This window comes from Thunnus albacares, chromosome 22, assembly GCF_914725855.1.
Source record: "Thunnus albacares chromosome 22, fThuAlb1.1, whole genome shotgun sequence".
Lineage (NCBI taxonomy): Eukaryota > Metazoa > Chordata > Actinopteri > Scombriformes > Scombridae > Thunnus > Thunnus albacares.
In genome coordinates, this window is record NC_058127.1 from 23750741 (window position 1) to 23763136 (window position 12396).

The 12396-nt window shown below is 40.2% G+C and overlaps 1 protein-coding gene across 11 annotated transcripts in view; it reads left to right on the top strand.

The window, feature by feature from the left end:
- The window catches only part of sorcs2 (sortilin-related VPS10 domain containing receptor 2), a 347239-nt gene that overhangs the window by 134893 nt on the left and 199950 nt on the right, over positions 1–12396 (top strand). The gene's annotated exons all lie outside the window — the stretch shown is intronic.

Here is a 12396-nt window from a genome sequence, read left to right on the forward strand (position 1 = left end):
GGATATCAGGTGATGAATGAGGATTTTAATCAGTTTGTTTTAATTCAACTCTGTTATTATGTAAGGAAAACAATCTATCAGAAGAGTTATGTTTAATTCTATTCAAAAAGACTACATCTTGCATTTATTTAAATGTATCTTAGCAAGTAATTGTATTTCTGTTTTAATTTCTCATATTTCTGCCCCTCAAAAATGTAATTTACTAGGGCTAAAACTAAAGTGTTCATTACTGATTCATCTGTCATTACTTATATGATGCAAACAGTGTTATGACTACAAAATAACAGTGTTATAATTACCATTACAATTTCCCAGAGTCAAAGATGACCTAAAATTACTTGTTTTGTTCGACCAACAGTCCAAAACCCAAACACATACAATTTACAATGATATAAAACAGAAAAAAAACACCAAAACCTCACATTTCACAAGCAGGCCCCAGTAATTTTTTTGCATTTTTTCTTGATAAAGAACTTCAATAATTAATCAATCATCAAAATTGTTGTTGACTAATCTTCCTGGTTTTGAATTATTTAATTGTTTCAGCACTTGAATACAATGCAGTACTTAAGTGATATCAATACACAGTAGATGGGCCAAAAAATTTACTGTGTATACACTATACCTCCAGTATATATTAGAAAAATTAAAACTTTGACCTAATTATGGTACAATAAAAGTTGAGGGATCACCAACAGTGTTAAAAATTCATTCTAAGGGGACATGAATGTGTGTTCCAAATTTCACGACAATCCATCCAATAGTCATTTAGTCATTTCACTAAAAACAAAAAAATGTCAACACAATGGTGGTGCTAGAGGAAAAGTCAGGGGATTACCTTAGTTGGTAGTAGAATTCATCATGACCACCATTGTCATCCCTAGAGCAATGCAGCTAGCATGGCTAAAAACACAATTCATTCAATTCAGTCCAACGCAGATCTGTGACAATCACACTGAAACATGCATTTCTACATATTTATCCTAATACTACCTTTTCAGCAGAACCCTCAGTCCATTTTTGATGCTTAACTTGCCAAATCATTAAGGCTACAATGAAGGAAAAAAAGAAAATCAATACAACTTTGTTGAGTCATCCTTTTATAAAGTACAGAGTAGTTTAAAACTGTGTCTCCAAACTTTGTATTAAATCACAATTTGCATGAAGAGATTCACTTGTATTTGTTAAATAGTCACTGTTTTGTGGCACTAACTGAACTCTGCAGCAAAAGCACATAGGTCCTTCAGGGTTTAAATCAAATAAAAACCCATGATCGCTACATAATATTCATGGGTCCCCCAACCAAACACAAATAAGCAATGTTCCCAAGGCATATTCCACATATCCCTTCAAACAGAAACCAGCATTTGCAAAGTGGTGGAACAGGCAAATCTACAGTCATCAGCAGAAAACATCAGTACAATAAAAAATATAATGATTGGCTGTTGGCATAAGCTGGTTAGATTTTTGGATTACATGGAAGAAACAAACTGGAAAAAGACATAAAACTAATTTATTCCCGGTGCAGATCACCGATGCCAACCCTGCAACGCTGTACTCAATTTTAGATTAGTCACATTTTTATTGTATCCAGAAGGTGTGTTTCTGAAACACAATGCAGTGCTTACAATTGTAATTCAAACCATTTCAGCCAATTATATCTCTATACCACAAACTGAGATGTACTGTGCTGCTTCATGCTATCATCCTCAGTCTTACAGGACAATGCCTACTTTTTGACAGTTTGGCCCATGAGCCATGTCAGTCATAATAAGACAAGACACCAAACCATCTCCATTTTTGGTTGAACAGCCACACTAGTGGGTCTCTGGGGCTTTACTTACGCACAGCAGTGCTTCGAGCTAAATACTAATGATGTTTGTTGATGATGTCAATTTATTAGTTAAGAGGAGTGCTACTCAGCCTTTGTCAAGTCTGAGAAGATAACCACTATGATGTCATAGTGATGTCATCACAGCCATCTCAATTTAGGCTTGAAGATTGCAAATATCTAATGGTAAGCATGACTTACAAACTGGGGACCTGGGGTGTTAAAGATAAGATCTTGTTTTCATGGACAAAAACATGCGTTTGTTTGCATTATGGGAGATGTAGGATTAAGTATTTTTGGAGACTGATGCACACTAGAGACTGAAAACCAGCATATGTCTGCCTTTACTGGATTGATTTTGACCAACGGATGTGCAATACTAATTTGAGTACTGCTTATCAAGGGTCACTGCCTGACTAACAAATAAGGCAGAAAACAATGTGAGGCAGCATGCATCTTTTTATTTAAAAATTTGAAATTTAATTTAAGTCTTCTGCAATATGAATGCAACCATCAGAAAAAAGGGTCACATTTCATCAAACAAAAATATGCCTAGCACAGATATACATGTGAGTGGTAGCAGCTTGAGGGTGATTTTTTTTTTTTTTAATCAAAGCATGAACCCAATATTAAAACTCTACGTGAGTACAAATAACATTCCAACCTTTAGTCAGTATTGTGCCAAAAAACTTGGATTACTCCTTTAAGGTGAAAAACAGCAAATAAGTGAGACCCTTATCTTTCTCTACAGTGATCTAATTGCTGCATTTCTGGGTAATACCTTTTAATATAAGAGCATTTTGTCTCTCTTTAATCACCTAAATGAGATCAGTAATTGGCTTTTTAAAGTGAGAGTGATGAGTGTTTTCCAAAAGCCTGAGGAAAGAAAGAGAGAAACATCTTTAAGATTTACAGTAAAAGCAATTAAACTGGAGAGTATTCTTTTGTCTTTGTACCTCCTCTGTTGTGCCTTTACGCCTTTGGAGAAACAAACAAAGTAGATAGTGGGTGACGGGATCATTTGCAGAATGGATTGATTGAAACAGCAGAGGCTCTGCCACTCTGGCTGTGAACAACGTTGTCTGTTTAAGGATTTGCAGCCAAGTTCAGTCAGAGGATTTGCTCCTTTTTATCTTCACACAAAAACACAGGATCTAAGTCAAACCTCACAGATTCAAATGCACACAAACACACAAATGTTTCATGTGAAGTCTTGGAGAGTGTAGCGTTCAGGGTGCATGTCCCTAAGGGTGCTGATGGGGATGTCATCTAGATAAATTTCCCCATTTACTGCCCCTCCTCCCGCTATTCAGCTGGGACATGGGTACACGCGGGGGGGCACAGCGTGGGTGTTACAGAGAAGAAGTGGATGAATAGGGGTGGAGGGTGGTTTATGGTGCCTCTATTGAGCAGAACCCAGCCAGTGGAAGTGGTTGAGTCAGAGCTTAAGCACATTAGAACAGGAAGACTGAGGAGAAGGCTGTAAGAAGTGTTTAATCTCAGTCAGGAGGGAGAGAGTTAGGAAGAAAAGGAAGAAGGGAGAAAGACGAGTGGAACTGCTAAGTGGACTTAGCGCTACCATCAACGCTTCTGTGCATTGCTCACATTTCAGCAAGTGTGTTAACACGCACTTGATGGTCAGATTTCTGTAGGGGTAAGCTGATTTGTTAATTGTTTCCCTTAATCAGGGTAAGGGATTAAGGATCACGTGACTAGATTTATGCAGGAGAAACTTGATTTCTTGACCATTTATCCACTTAACTGGATTTCTGACAGGGTTTTTACAATTGTGAAAAGTAAAAGAAAAGTACTACTAGGATGGGAGTGCAGAGGATTAGGAAAGGAAAGATTACATTACTTGTAGCAGTCAATAATTAAATCCAGTCAGACTAAAAGTGAAACTAAAATTCAAAAGTCTGAAAATGTCCTGTTCCACTTCTTTGTAAAACAAACGTGCACAGTAAGGACAAAAATGCTGCATCATCATACAGTATTACTGCACATCGCTAATATGCAGAAAACATGACAGCCTTAGTTCAGAAATATAGTCAGAAATCTGATTGACCAGCTGCATATGAACATAGGTTTTGAGAACTTCATAGGTCCAAAATGCTGGACTGGATCCAAACAGAACCAGAGGAAAACCTGATCAGATCCAACGTGCATAAATTAAATCTCAAAAAGGAGGCCCAATCTGAAAGGGTTGCAAGGACAGTCATAATAGTTCCACAGATAATTAGACCCAATCCAAAATATTGTCAACCTAACACACCCTAAAAAATTGAGAATACCAATGCTATCAACTTATAATTTTCCCTGCACTCTGGTGGTCATAGGTATATAGATACACAGACTAGAGAAAAGGCTCCAGAATTAGGTCCAGGGCTTGGACTTAGTTACATGGAACCCCGTGTTCCTTCATTATCCTTATCAATGTTTCTTATGTGCATTTAAACCAGTGTCTCAAATGAAATGTCTCAAATAAATGTCAAATAAATCTTTGTAGCTTGGTGATATCACAGTTTTTATTTTTTATCAGTTTGTAGTCTGCAGGTGTCCTTTGCTTCTCACAGAGTTGAGGGATGCTTATCAGAGCTAAAGGCAGCTATTGCAGAAGCTTTGACTCACCCTTTAATGTCAGCTATCTACAAAACTTTACTATCTTTCTAACTCTCTTTGTATGTTTACTTGGGGGACTTGTGTAGCTGTTTGGTGTTTATTGGTTCTACTATCCACACTGCCTGTTGTTTAGCTGCTGGTATATCGTTTAACTTGCTACAGTGTATTGGGCACACCAGTAAAGCACTTTGAATGGTTCAAATATGGAGATTACAAAAAGTAGGCCAAGCCTAACAGTGTCGGAAATGAAATGTAAACAACTCTACAACCTGATAGTGATCTTTATAATATGTAGATTTCTCTCTTTCAGGATCTTGGACATGTGCATGAGTATTGAATTCTCTTCAAGGACTTTAGTCTGTACTGATTTCAGTTTTTATTTTGGTTAATTATGCCCACTGGGAGAGCCATAAAGTTTTGTTGATGGGATCTTGGGAGTCTGGTTATTTCTCCTGGTAATTAGAGTGCTTTATATATAGTCATACAGTATATTTCCTTCTTATGAGTGTTATTAGCAAAATCATTTCTGCACCTTTTTTAAAGAAAAAGTTGATGATCTGCAAGCAATCTGCTTGCAGATCATCAACTATAAGCATCTGAAACTTGTCTTTTGTGACATTGATCTCTAATGGGAAACAGATTAACAGGAAAAAGTTTCAGCGCTGCACTACAAGTGACTACTTCTGTGGGTGTTGAGCTTGAAATATATGACAGCAGGAAGCTGAGGACATTAGGAGGGCCAGAACTGTGACTGAATGTCTCTCACCAAGTGCTAGCACAGCCTGTGTTGATAGAAGTTGGCTGATGGTAGTACATAGAGGGAAACCTGGAGGCCGTGGCAACCTCCATATGTCTTTTTATCATTCTTTTATTCAGAAGGATCCAAACAAATTGTAATGAAATGAACAGGCTGAGGCCAGAGACTCGTCATAAAGCCTTGGAAAGAAGAGATCAGTGACAATGACCTCTTAGGAATGATTTCTGATGGTGATATACTACAGTATTTCAGTCCATTGATTGACACTTTTAGCTTTCTGTGGAGTAGAATTCGTAATATTATGTCATTTTATCTGTACAAACTGGAAAACCAGATGCAAGAAGCACTGTCAGGGGACTTCCATAAGCAGCTTCTCGAGTGGCAGTGGTGCTGAGTTCCTGATAACTGTGCTCCAGTGGTTTTGTACACTTCAAGAGACTATTCTCCACTGTGAAGTGCCCTTACCAAGCATGAATCACTGTATCCTGGCTAAATGCCTGCTCGACTACTTGCAGTGTAGTAGGCACTTCTAGATGCAATTTGCCAATTGCTGCTGAGGCATCATTGACTAAGAAATGTAGCCCATATCTTCCCACCCTCTTCTACCAGGTATTGTGTTTCTAATGCAAATTAGTTAATTTACTCACATACAATATGACAGTTTGCAGCATAAGCAAATCTGTTGCAGAATGGACCCTTCATGTAACAGAGTGTGTGACTGTCAGCTCTGATCTGTACCACATCTACAAGTGTCTACTCCTACTCCTTACAGTACAGGACAATACAGTGCATTATCTTCCAAGTCCTCTCCGCCGAATTACAAATGACAGTTCCTTAGAGGCCCTCTGGCACCGCAAATGGCACTTTGATAAAGTAGTGCCAAGTGCAGCAGCAGCAGGACTCAAAATCCAAAGTGTATGCTTGTTGAGGAAGTGAGTGATGGGAGAGGACAAGGAAAGGGGAATGCTGATGAGAAATCAGTGGGCTCTGATGTTCACATTAGTGAACAGATGGAGTGAGCTTTTCCATTCTGAGTTAAAGCATCAGTTGTACAAATTCCCCCAAAAACTCACTAATCCCTAGTCGCATCATTACCGAAAGAATGAGATCACGAATATAAGTGACATAAATGAATTTCCTTCACAGGGCTGGGCTCTGCGTTAGAGACAGGGTGAGCAGCTCAGACACTGAGGAGGAGCCTCGGAGTAGAATTGCTGCTTCATTGCGTCAAAAGGAGCCAGTTTCAGTCATTCAAACATCTGATCCGGATGCCCTCGGAAAGCCTCACTTTACAGGTTTTTTCGCACATGTCCAACTGGAAGGAGACCCCAGAGCAAATCCCAGCCAATGCTTTAGAGATTAGAAATCCCATCTGGCCTAGGAATGTCTTGGAATCCCCCAGGAGAAGCTGGAGGATGCAGCAAGGGTGAAGTATGTCTGGGTCACCTTGCTTAGCCTGCTGCCATCACAAGTCAGATAAAATGGAAAATGGATGGATGTTTTTTCTTTGAGAATACTGCCTCCACCCCAATACAAGGTAACGGGAATGGAGTTCATTCATGATCAAATGAAATCTGTCTAATGTGAGATGTGTGAGCACTTTTCCCTCTTTGGTATATCGACTGCCATGAGTCTGTCAACCACAACACCTCTCTGTAGACTCTTCGACTTGTTTGCCCTTTCATGAGACGTGACCAGTACGGTTGACATCTCCAGCACTGTCATTCCAAGTTCACCAGTTGTATTTTTTGCTTTCCCTTGCGACACAGGTTCTCACCTCACTCTGTATAGCTGTCACTTTTTGGAGGCATTCACAACTGAGGAGCATTCACGCTAAAGGACTGAGTGTTAAAATCTGTTCATCTGACTCCCTGTGCCCACTACAGGGACAACCCCATCACTACAGGGCCATTAATGTCTTAAAACAATGATGCTGGTATCATAAATAGCAGGGTGGATTCCCTCACTAGCATTTTTGATCAAAAGGACAAAGTTGGTTCCAATTCTCCAGCACCCAGTTTTTGTTGGCAACATGTGGTAAATCTCTGGAAGGCATACTACAGTCTATTCTGCAGTCAATAAAGCTGGGCTTTGACACAATCAGGCCATAGCAGATGGCCATAAAGCCTTTGTCCAGGGTACACCTGAGACTCCGTGAGCTTTATCATCCATAACCATTGCACTGCTGTAAAAAGAAGGGAAATACACAGATAGATTGCACTGAAGAGTGTGAAAAAACAGCTGCAGTCAAGCACAATGGTCATTTTTAAAGGACAACGTGAGCCAGAAAGATGACCTGTCCATGTGTGAAGCAGATGGGAGCATCCCTCTTTCTTTCTTTAGCACCATACATCATAGATTCATTGTCTCAGCATCACAGAGCTGTGCCATAAAACAGTATTCCTCACTGCTTGCTGTATTAAAGCGTAAAATGTGATAACACTTGTTGAAGGCACAGTCCATCAGGTGGTATTTATGATGCCTTGCTTTTAACCACTGTAAATCAGCTTTAACGTTAATGGCGACCCTCTCTCAGCAGTATTTTTTAACACTAGTCACGGCAATTACTTTTGCCACGATAAATCAAAAGCTCCCATCTCGTGCTAATTCCCTGCTCTTTCAAAAAGAAAGATGGGGAAAGCTTAGATCGTTTTGATCGGTCATGACCTGAGCTTTAACCCACTCCGGACAAAATTTGGCACAATTTCTTTTGGGATGCAACTAATAACCCTGGTGAGTGATACCCTGGCAAGGAAGCAAATTTTCCTCATGCTTCATCACTCTTGTCAGCAGAGCGGTGGCGTTGTAATGCACTGCAGATTTCCTCAGCCTTGTGTCTCTGTGGCAGTGCAGCACATTGCACGGATGATTGAGAGCTCTGACACATTCTCCACAGGCAGATACGGCTCAATCCTCTCTCTTGTCGGGGGATGCTGGCTTCTTTCCCAACTTCCACCCCAATCGCTAGTTGGGCATCCTGGGACATCTGTATATCAGCCAATCACCGATGAGCCTCATCAAACATGACCGTCTGGGCTTGATTCAGACTGACAGAATCTGTCTGCCTCAGCGCTCGACTCCCTGCAGAAATCAGACCTTCAGCACGTCAAGACACATCTAACTACTGTATCTGTCCTCTCACCTGTCTTTAACATGCCAACCCAGCTCTCTGCTCTACTATTATGTTCATTTGAACCAATTTCTGAGTATTAGTTTACCTCTTGACAACACATACTTCTTGACATGCATGAGTGGTGAGAAGAGACATGACTTCAAATCAGTCTTCCTTGAAGCATACAATTTCGTCCGTCACCTCTCAATCATAGCACATCACCAGCTAACAGGTTGAAGATCTTTGTATGGGTAGATTTATCAGAAATTCATCGGATACCTTCCTCCTCATATCCATTCTCATTCTATATTTTGCTGTTCTGTCTCATCGCACATTCGCTTGACGTTCTCGATTTTTCTCCTCCGAGATGTCAGGCGCTGGGAGCAACCTTGACATATTAGGACATTAAATCTGAATCAGCACCTGTCGCCGCCCTAAAGTGCTTCCACATTTCTCTGTTTTCTCAAGCGCATCAAGGAAAATACAATTTCACCCGCAGTGTCTGTCTCTGTCACACCCACTCTCACAGACACTTAATGTCCACATTTCTCTCCTCTTTCCTGTCTCCTCTTATTCGACTCGTCCCTCATACTTCAGTATTCTGGTGGTTTATAACTTTCCACTATTATTATTTCAGTTCTATAGCCTCTATATACTGAGGCAACTTGTTTAAGTCTTTGTGAACTCAGTGTCTTGATTATGATGTGTTGAAGGTAAGGGTCTTCTTTCTGTGATGCTGTAAAAAAGAAGGGTAATATCAATGGGAGGGGTTTTTCTGCCCCAATGCCCTACTTTCCTGCAAATATATAGTTATGCTAGGATTGAGAAACACTGAGTTGATAATATATTATATTTTAGTCACTTTTTTGTCCAATCCTTATTGCCTCTCCTCCTCCCCATGCTCTGCCATCTCCCTTCTCATCTGCTCCCCACTCTGTCTCAAAGTAATTATTCCTCATTAATCTACAATAGCTCCCTAAAAGTCTATTAATCCAAAGGTCTGGATGGCAGACAGTACAAAATGAGCTCTCCTATTAACTCAACATCATTACTCTCGCCATATAAGGCGCTGGGGCTGCTGACTTTCCACAGCAACCCCCCCATCCCGTGAATTAGCCTTATTAGCGGTGGAGCATCTTTCTATTGCCCCCTGACTCCTCCCTCCTGCTTTGAAACCTTTGTCAGTTGCTTTTTTTTATGTTTCTCACGTGAGTAACCACAAAATCCTTTCTCTAACGATGACTGATTTCCACACTACATTTCCACGTACACAAGTTTGGTCACTTCTGTGCCCACAAGGGTTAGGAGTTAGGTCTTTACCCATAAGGATAAACAAATCAAGAAGAAAACAAGCATAAACTTACAATTTTCACATCGCCACATGGAACCAGCCATGTGTTTCTAATAGTTTCTGTCATTTGACCGACACCATTGGTCTTTAACACAACGAGGTGAATATAAAGAATCAGTCTCCTTGGTAACAGACTCTTGGTAATGAAAGTAATGAGGACAGAAAGATAGGGCACAAGGTGTGAATAGTCAGTGTCCAGATGTTGATATGTGTTTCTGGGCAGAAGGCCCACCCAAACCCTAGCCACTCATTACACTCCTACTAATGAAGGACTATGAATATATATCTATAATAGAGAGAAGGCTTTGGAGAGCTCTGTGTTGAACAGAGATTACTGATGGTTTGTTCCAAGCAGTTTCATGTACAGCAATACAGTAGATGTGTAAAGTCTCCTCCAGAAATAATTTGATGATTTATATTATCCAACAACTACAGTCTTAAGTATATTTTAACTAAGTAATGGAACAGTCTATTATAGTTATTACAATAATTGGCCATCATTCTTTTATCAGTAGAAACACATTCTGTATTTTGTGTGCAATGTAAAACCTTTTCAACATCAACCATGTCTTTAGGGTTAGTTTTCATATTATTTTGCTGCCTCCCAGGCAGCCACTGCTTTTACTTCAGATAGAGTTAAAGCTGCATTAGTCAATGTTTTTGATATTAACAATGGTTCAAATGACTATGAGTAATGTGAAAGGGGTTATTTGTAGTGACAAATCCACATAGAGTTATCACCTGACTCTGTAATTCCCCTCAACTCCACTGACTGTTTTAGGTTCTTTTAGCTCATTGTTTTGTATTTATGGCCCCAAGTTCAGCTCTTATCAACCTGATTTTCATTAGCAGGCAGTTGTTTTCAGCATATAAAGCCCTGATGACTGAACTCTACCTGCCTAGCATTCAGCAGTAGAGACAAAATTTGTAACTAGCTGGTGAAGAAAGGCGGACATCTAGCAGCTAGCGGCAACTTCCCTCAATAGTTGGTGGAGACCAAACCAGAGCTAAAAGTAGAATGAATATTGGGCTTACATTCGTTGGGTATCTAAAAACACGACTCCAAGTGAACGTGTTTGCTCCATGTCTGATTGATGTGTCATTAGGCAATTTTCTGCCAAGATGTCCGTAGTAACAACTTTAAAGCTAATGTCTTACATTTTCTTTTCAGTTTGTTGTGGAGTTCCTCTGCCACCAAGTGCCCAAAAATAAATAAATGCAGATTTAAGATTCAGTTATCAAGAAGAAAAAAATGTATTAATGTCACACACACTTAAACCAAGAAGACAAGCAGTGGAAGAAAACATGGACATCAAAAGAATAATTTTAATTTGGAAATATCTGTCATTAAAAAAGTTGGTTTTATCTCCCATGTTTCAGATGCTAGGGTTTCCCCACAAGCAATTTCAAGTCTCTGTTAGTTGATTTTCATATATTTACTGGTATGAACTGAAACCAATGGCTGCACAGGAGGTGGTGTATTAATGATATGTTTTGAAAATGATCAGCAGTAAAACTACATTTAAAATACTTTAAAATATTTGTAATATAAGAATAAAAAAGATATGAATCCAAACTCAAAAACACTAAATATTTGTTATTATCCTCCAGACTCATTAGGAATAAATGCCACTGATCTCTGTAGTTTTTTCACTGACACCCTGATGATCCAGCCTCCCAGAGGACCTCTGTACAGCGGGCCAAACAGGTGCTTACTCCATCCACAAGTGAGGTTTTGAGATAAGCACTGAGCTCTGGTTGCTAACACAGCCATCAGTTCTAGATCTGTCCATGTCCTCCAAGTGATCCTGGGTTAAACACCGCACACAGGCCGGAGAGGAAGATGAAAACACTTGCCAGCTCACCGCAGAGAAATAGCTCACCCCTGCTATGCCACTCCATTTTCTCCAGCTGTATCAGAGCACTCTGGGAGAGCAGATTGCTGAATGGCTTGGCAGGGCTTCGGATGTGTATGTGTCTCATTGTGTGTGTCTGTCGGTGGTTGATATCCCACTGCGTGAAGGAGTAAATCCTCTCATCCTTAACCAGGCCGACGTGCTAGCTCATCATTCTCTTTCATCAAGACCTCTCCTTCCAGGCTCCCTCCTGTTGAACCCTCAACCTTCAGCTAAATGCTGCAGCATCTCCTTTCCTGTGTGCTTTGGATTGCTTTTGAAATTAGCCCCAGAAAGCAGTCAAAAGCTGAACACTAGAAATAGTGAAGGCAAATACAGTACGTGTTGCATCTGCATTCTTTAACCTCTATTTACTTCTCAGTTTAATTCTGTTTCTTAATCCACGGTAATCAGTATTTGCTGCCTTAATCTCCCTTGCTTGCATTATTTGGTTCAGCAGAATGTTTCCTGGATTAGTCTTTCTGCTATGTATTCCTGACAGGAATTTGAGACATTAATTATCCATAAGCGGTCACCTCACGTCAGCCTTGTCAAGCTGAAACCTTTGCTATTTTTCAGAACTTGTCACAAACAATCACCTTCACTCTGCTTGGTGGGTGAGACAGAGCTGGACTGCAGAAACAATCCAGCAGCTAGCTATTGATCTCAGACACACAGACCTGTTCTTAAAGCTGGCAGATTTGGTGATTGGCCAGCACTTCATTGCCAGCCCTAGGCTGTTTTTATATTGTCGTGGCAATGACAGGTTGTTCAGCCACTTCTGATTTGTCACCGGGTTCAGACCGCGGACCACAAAGTGGCAATATGGTG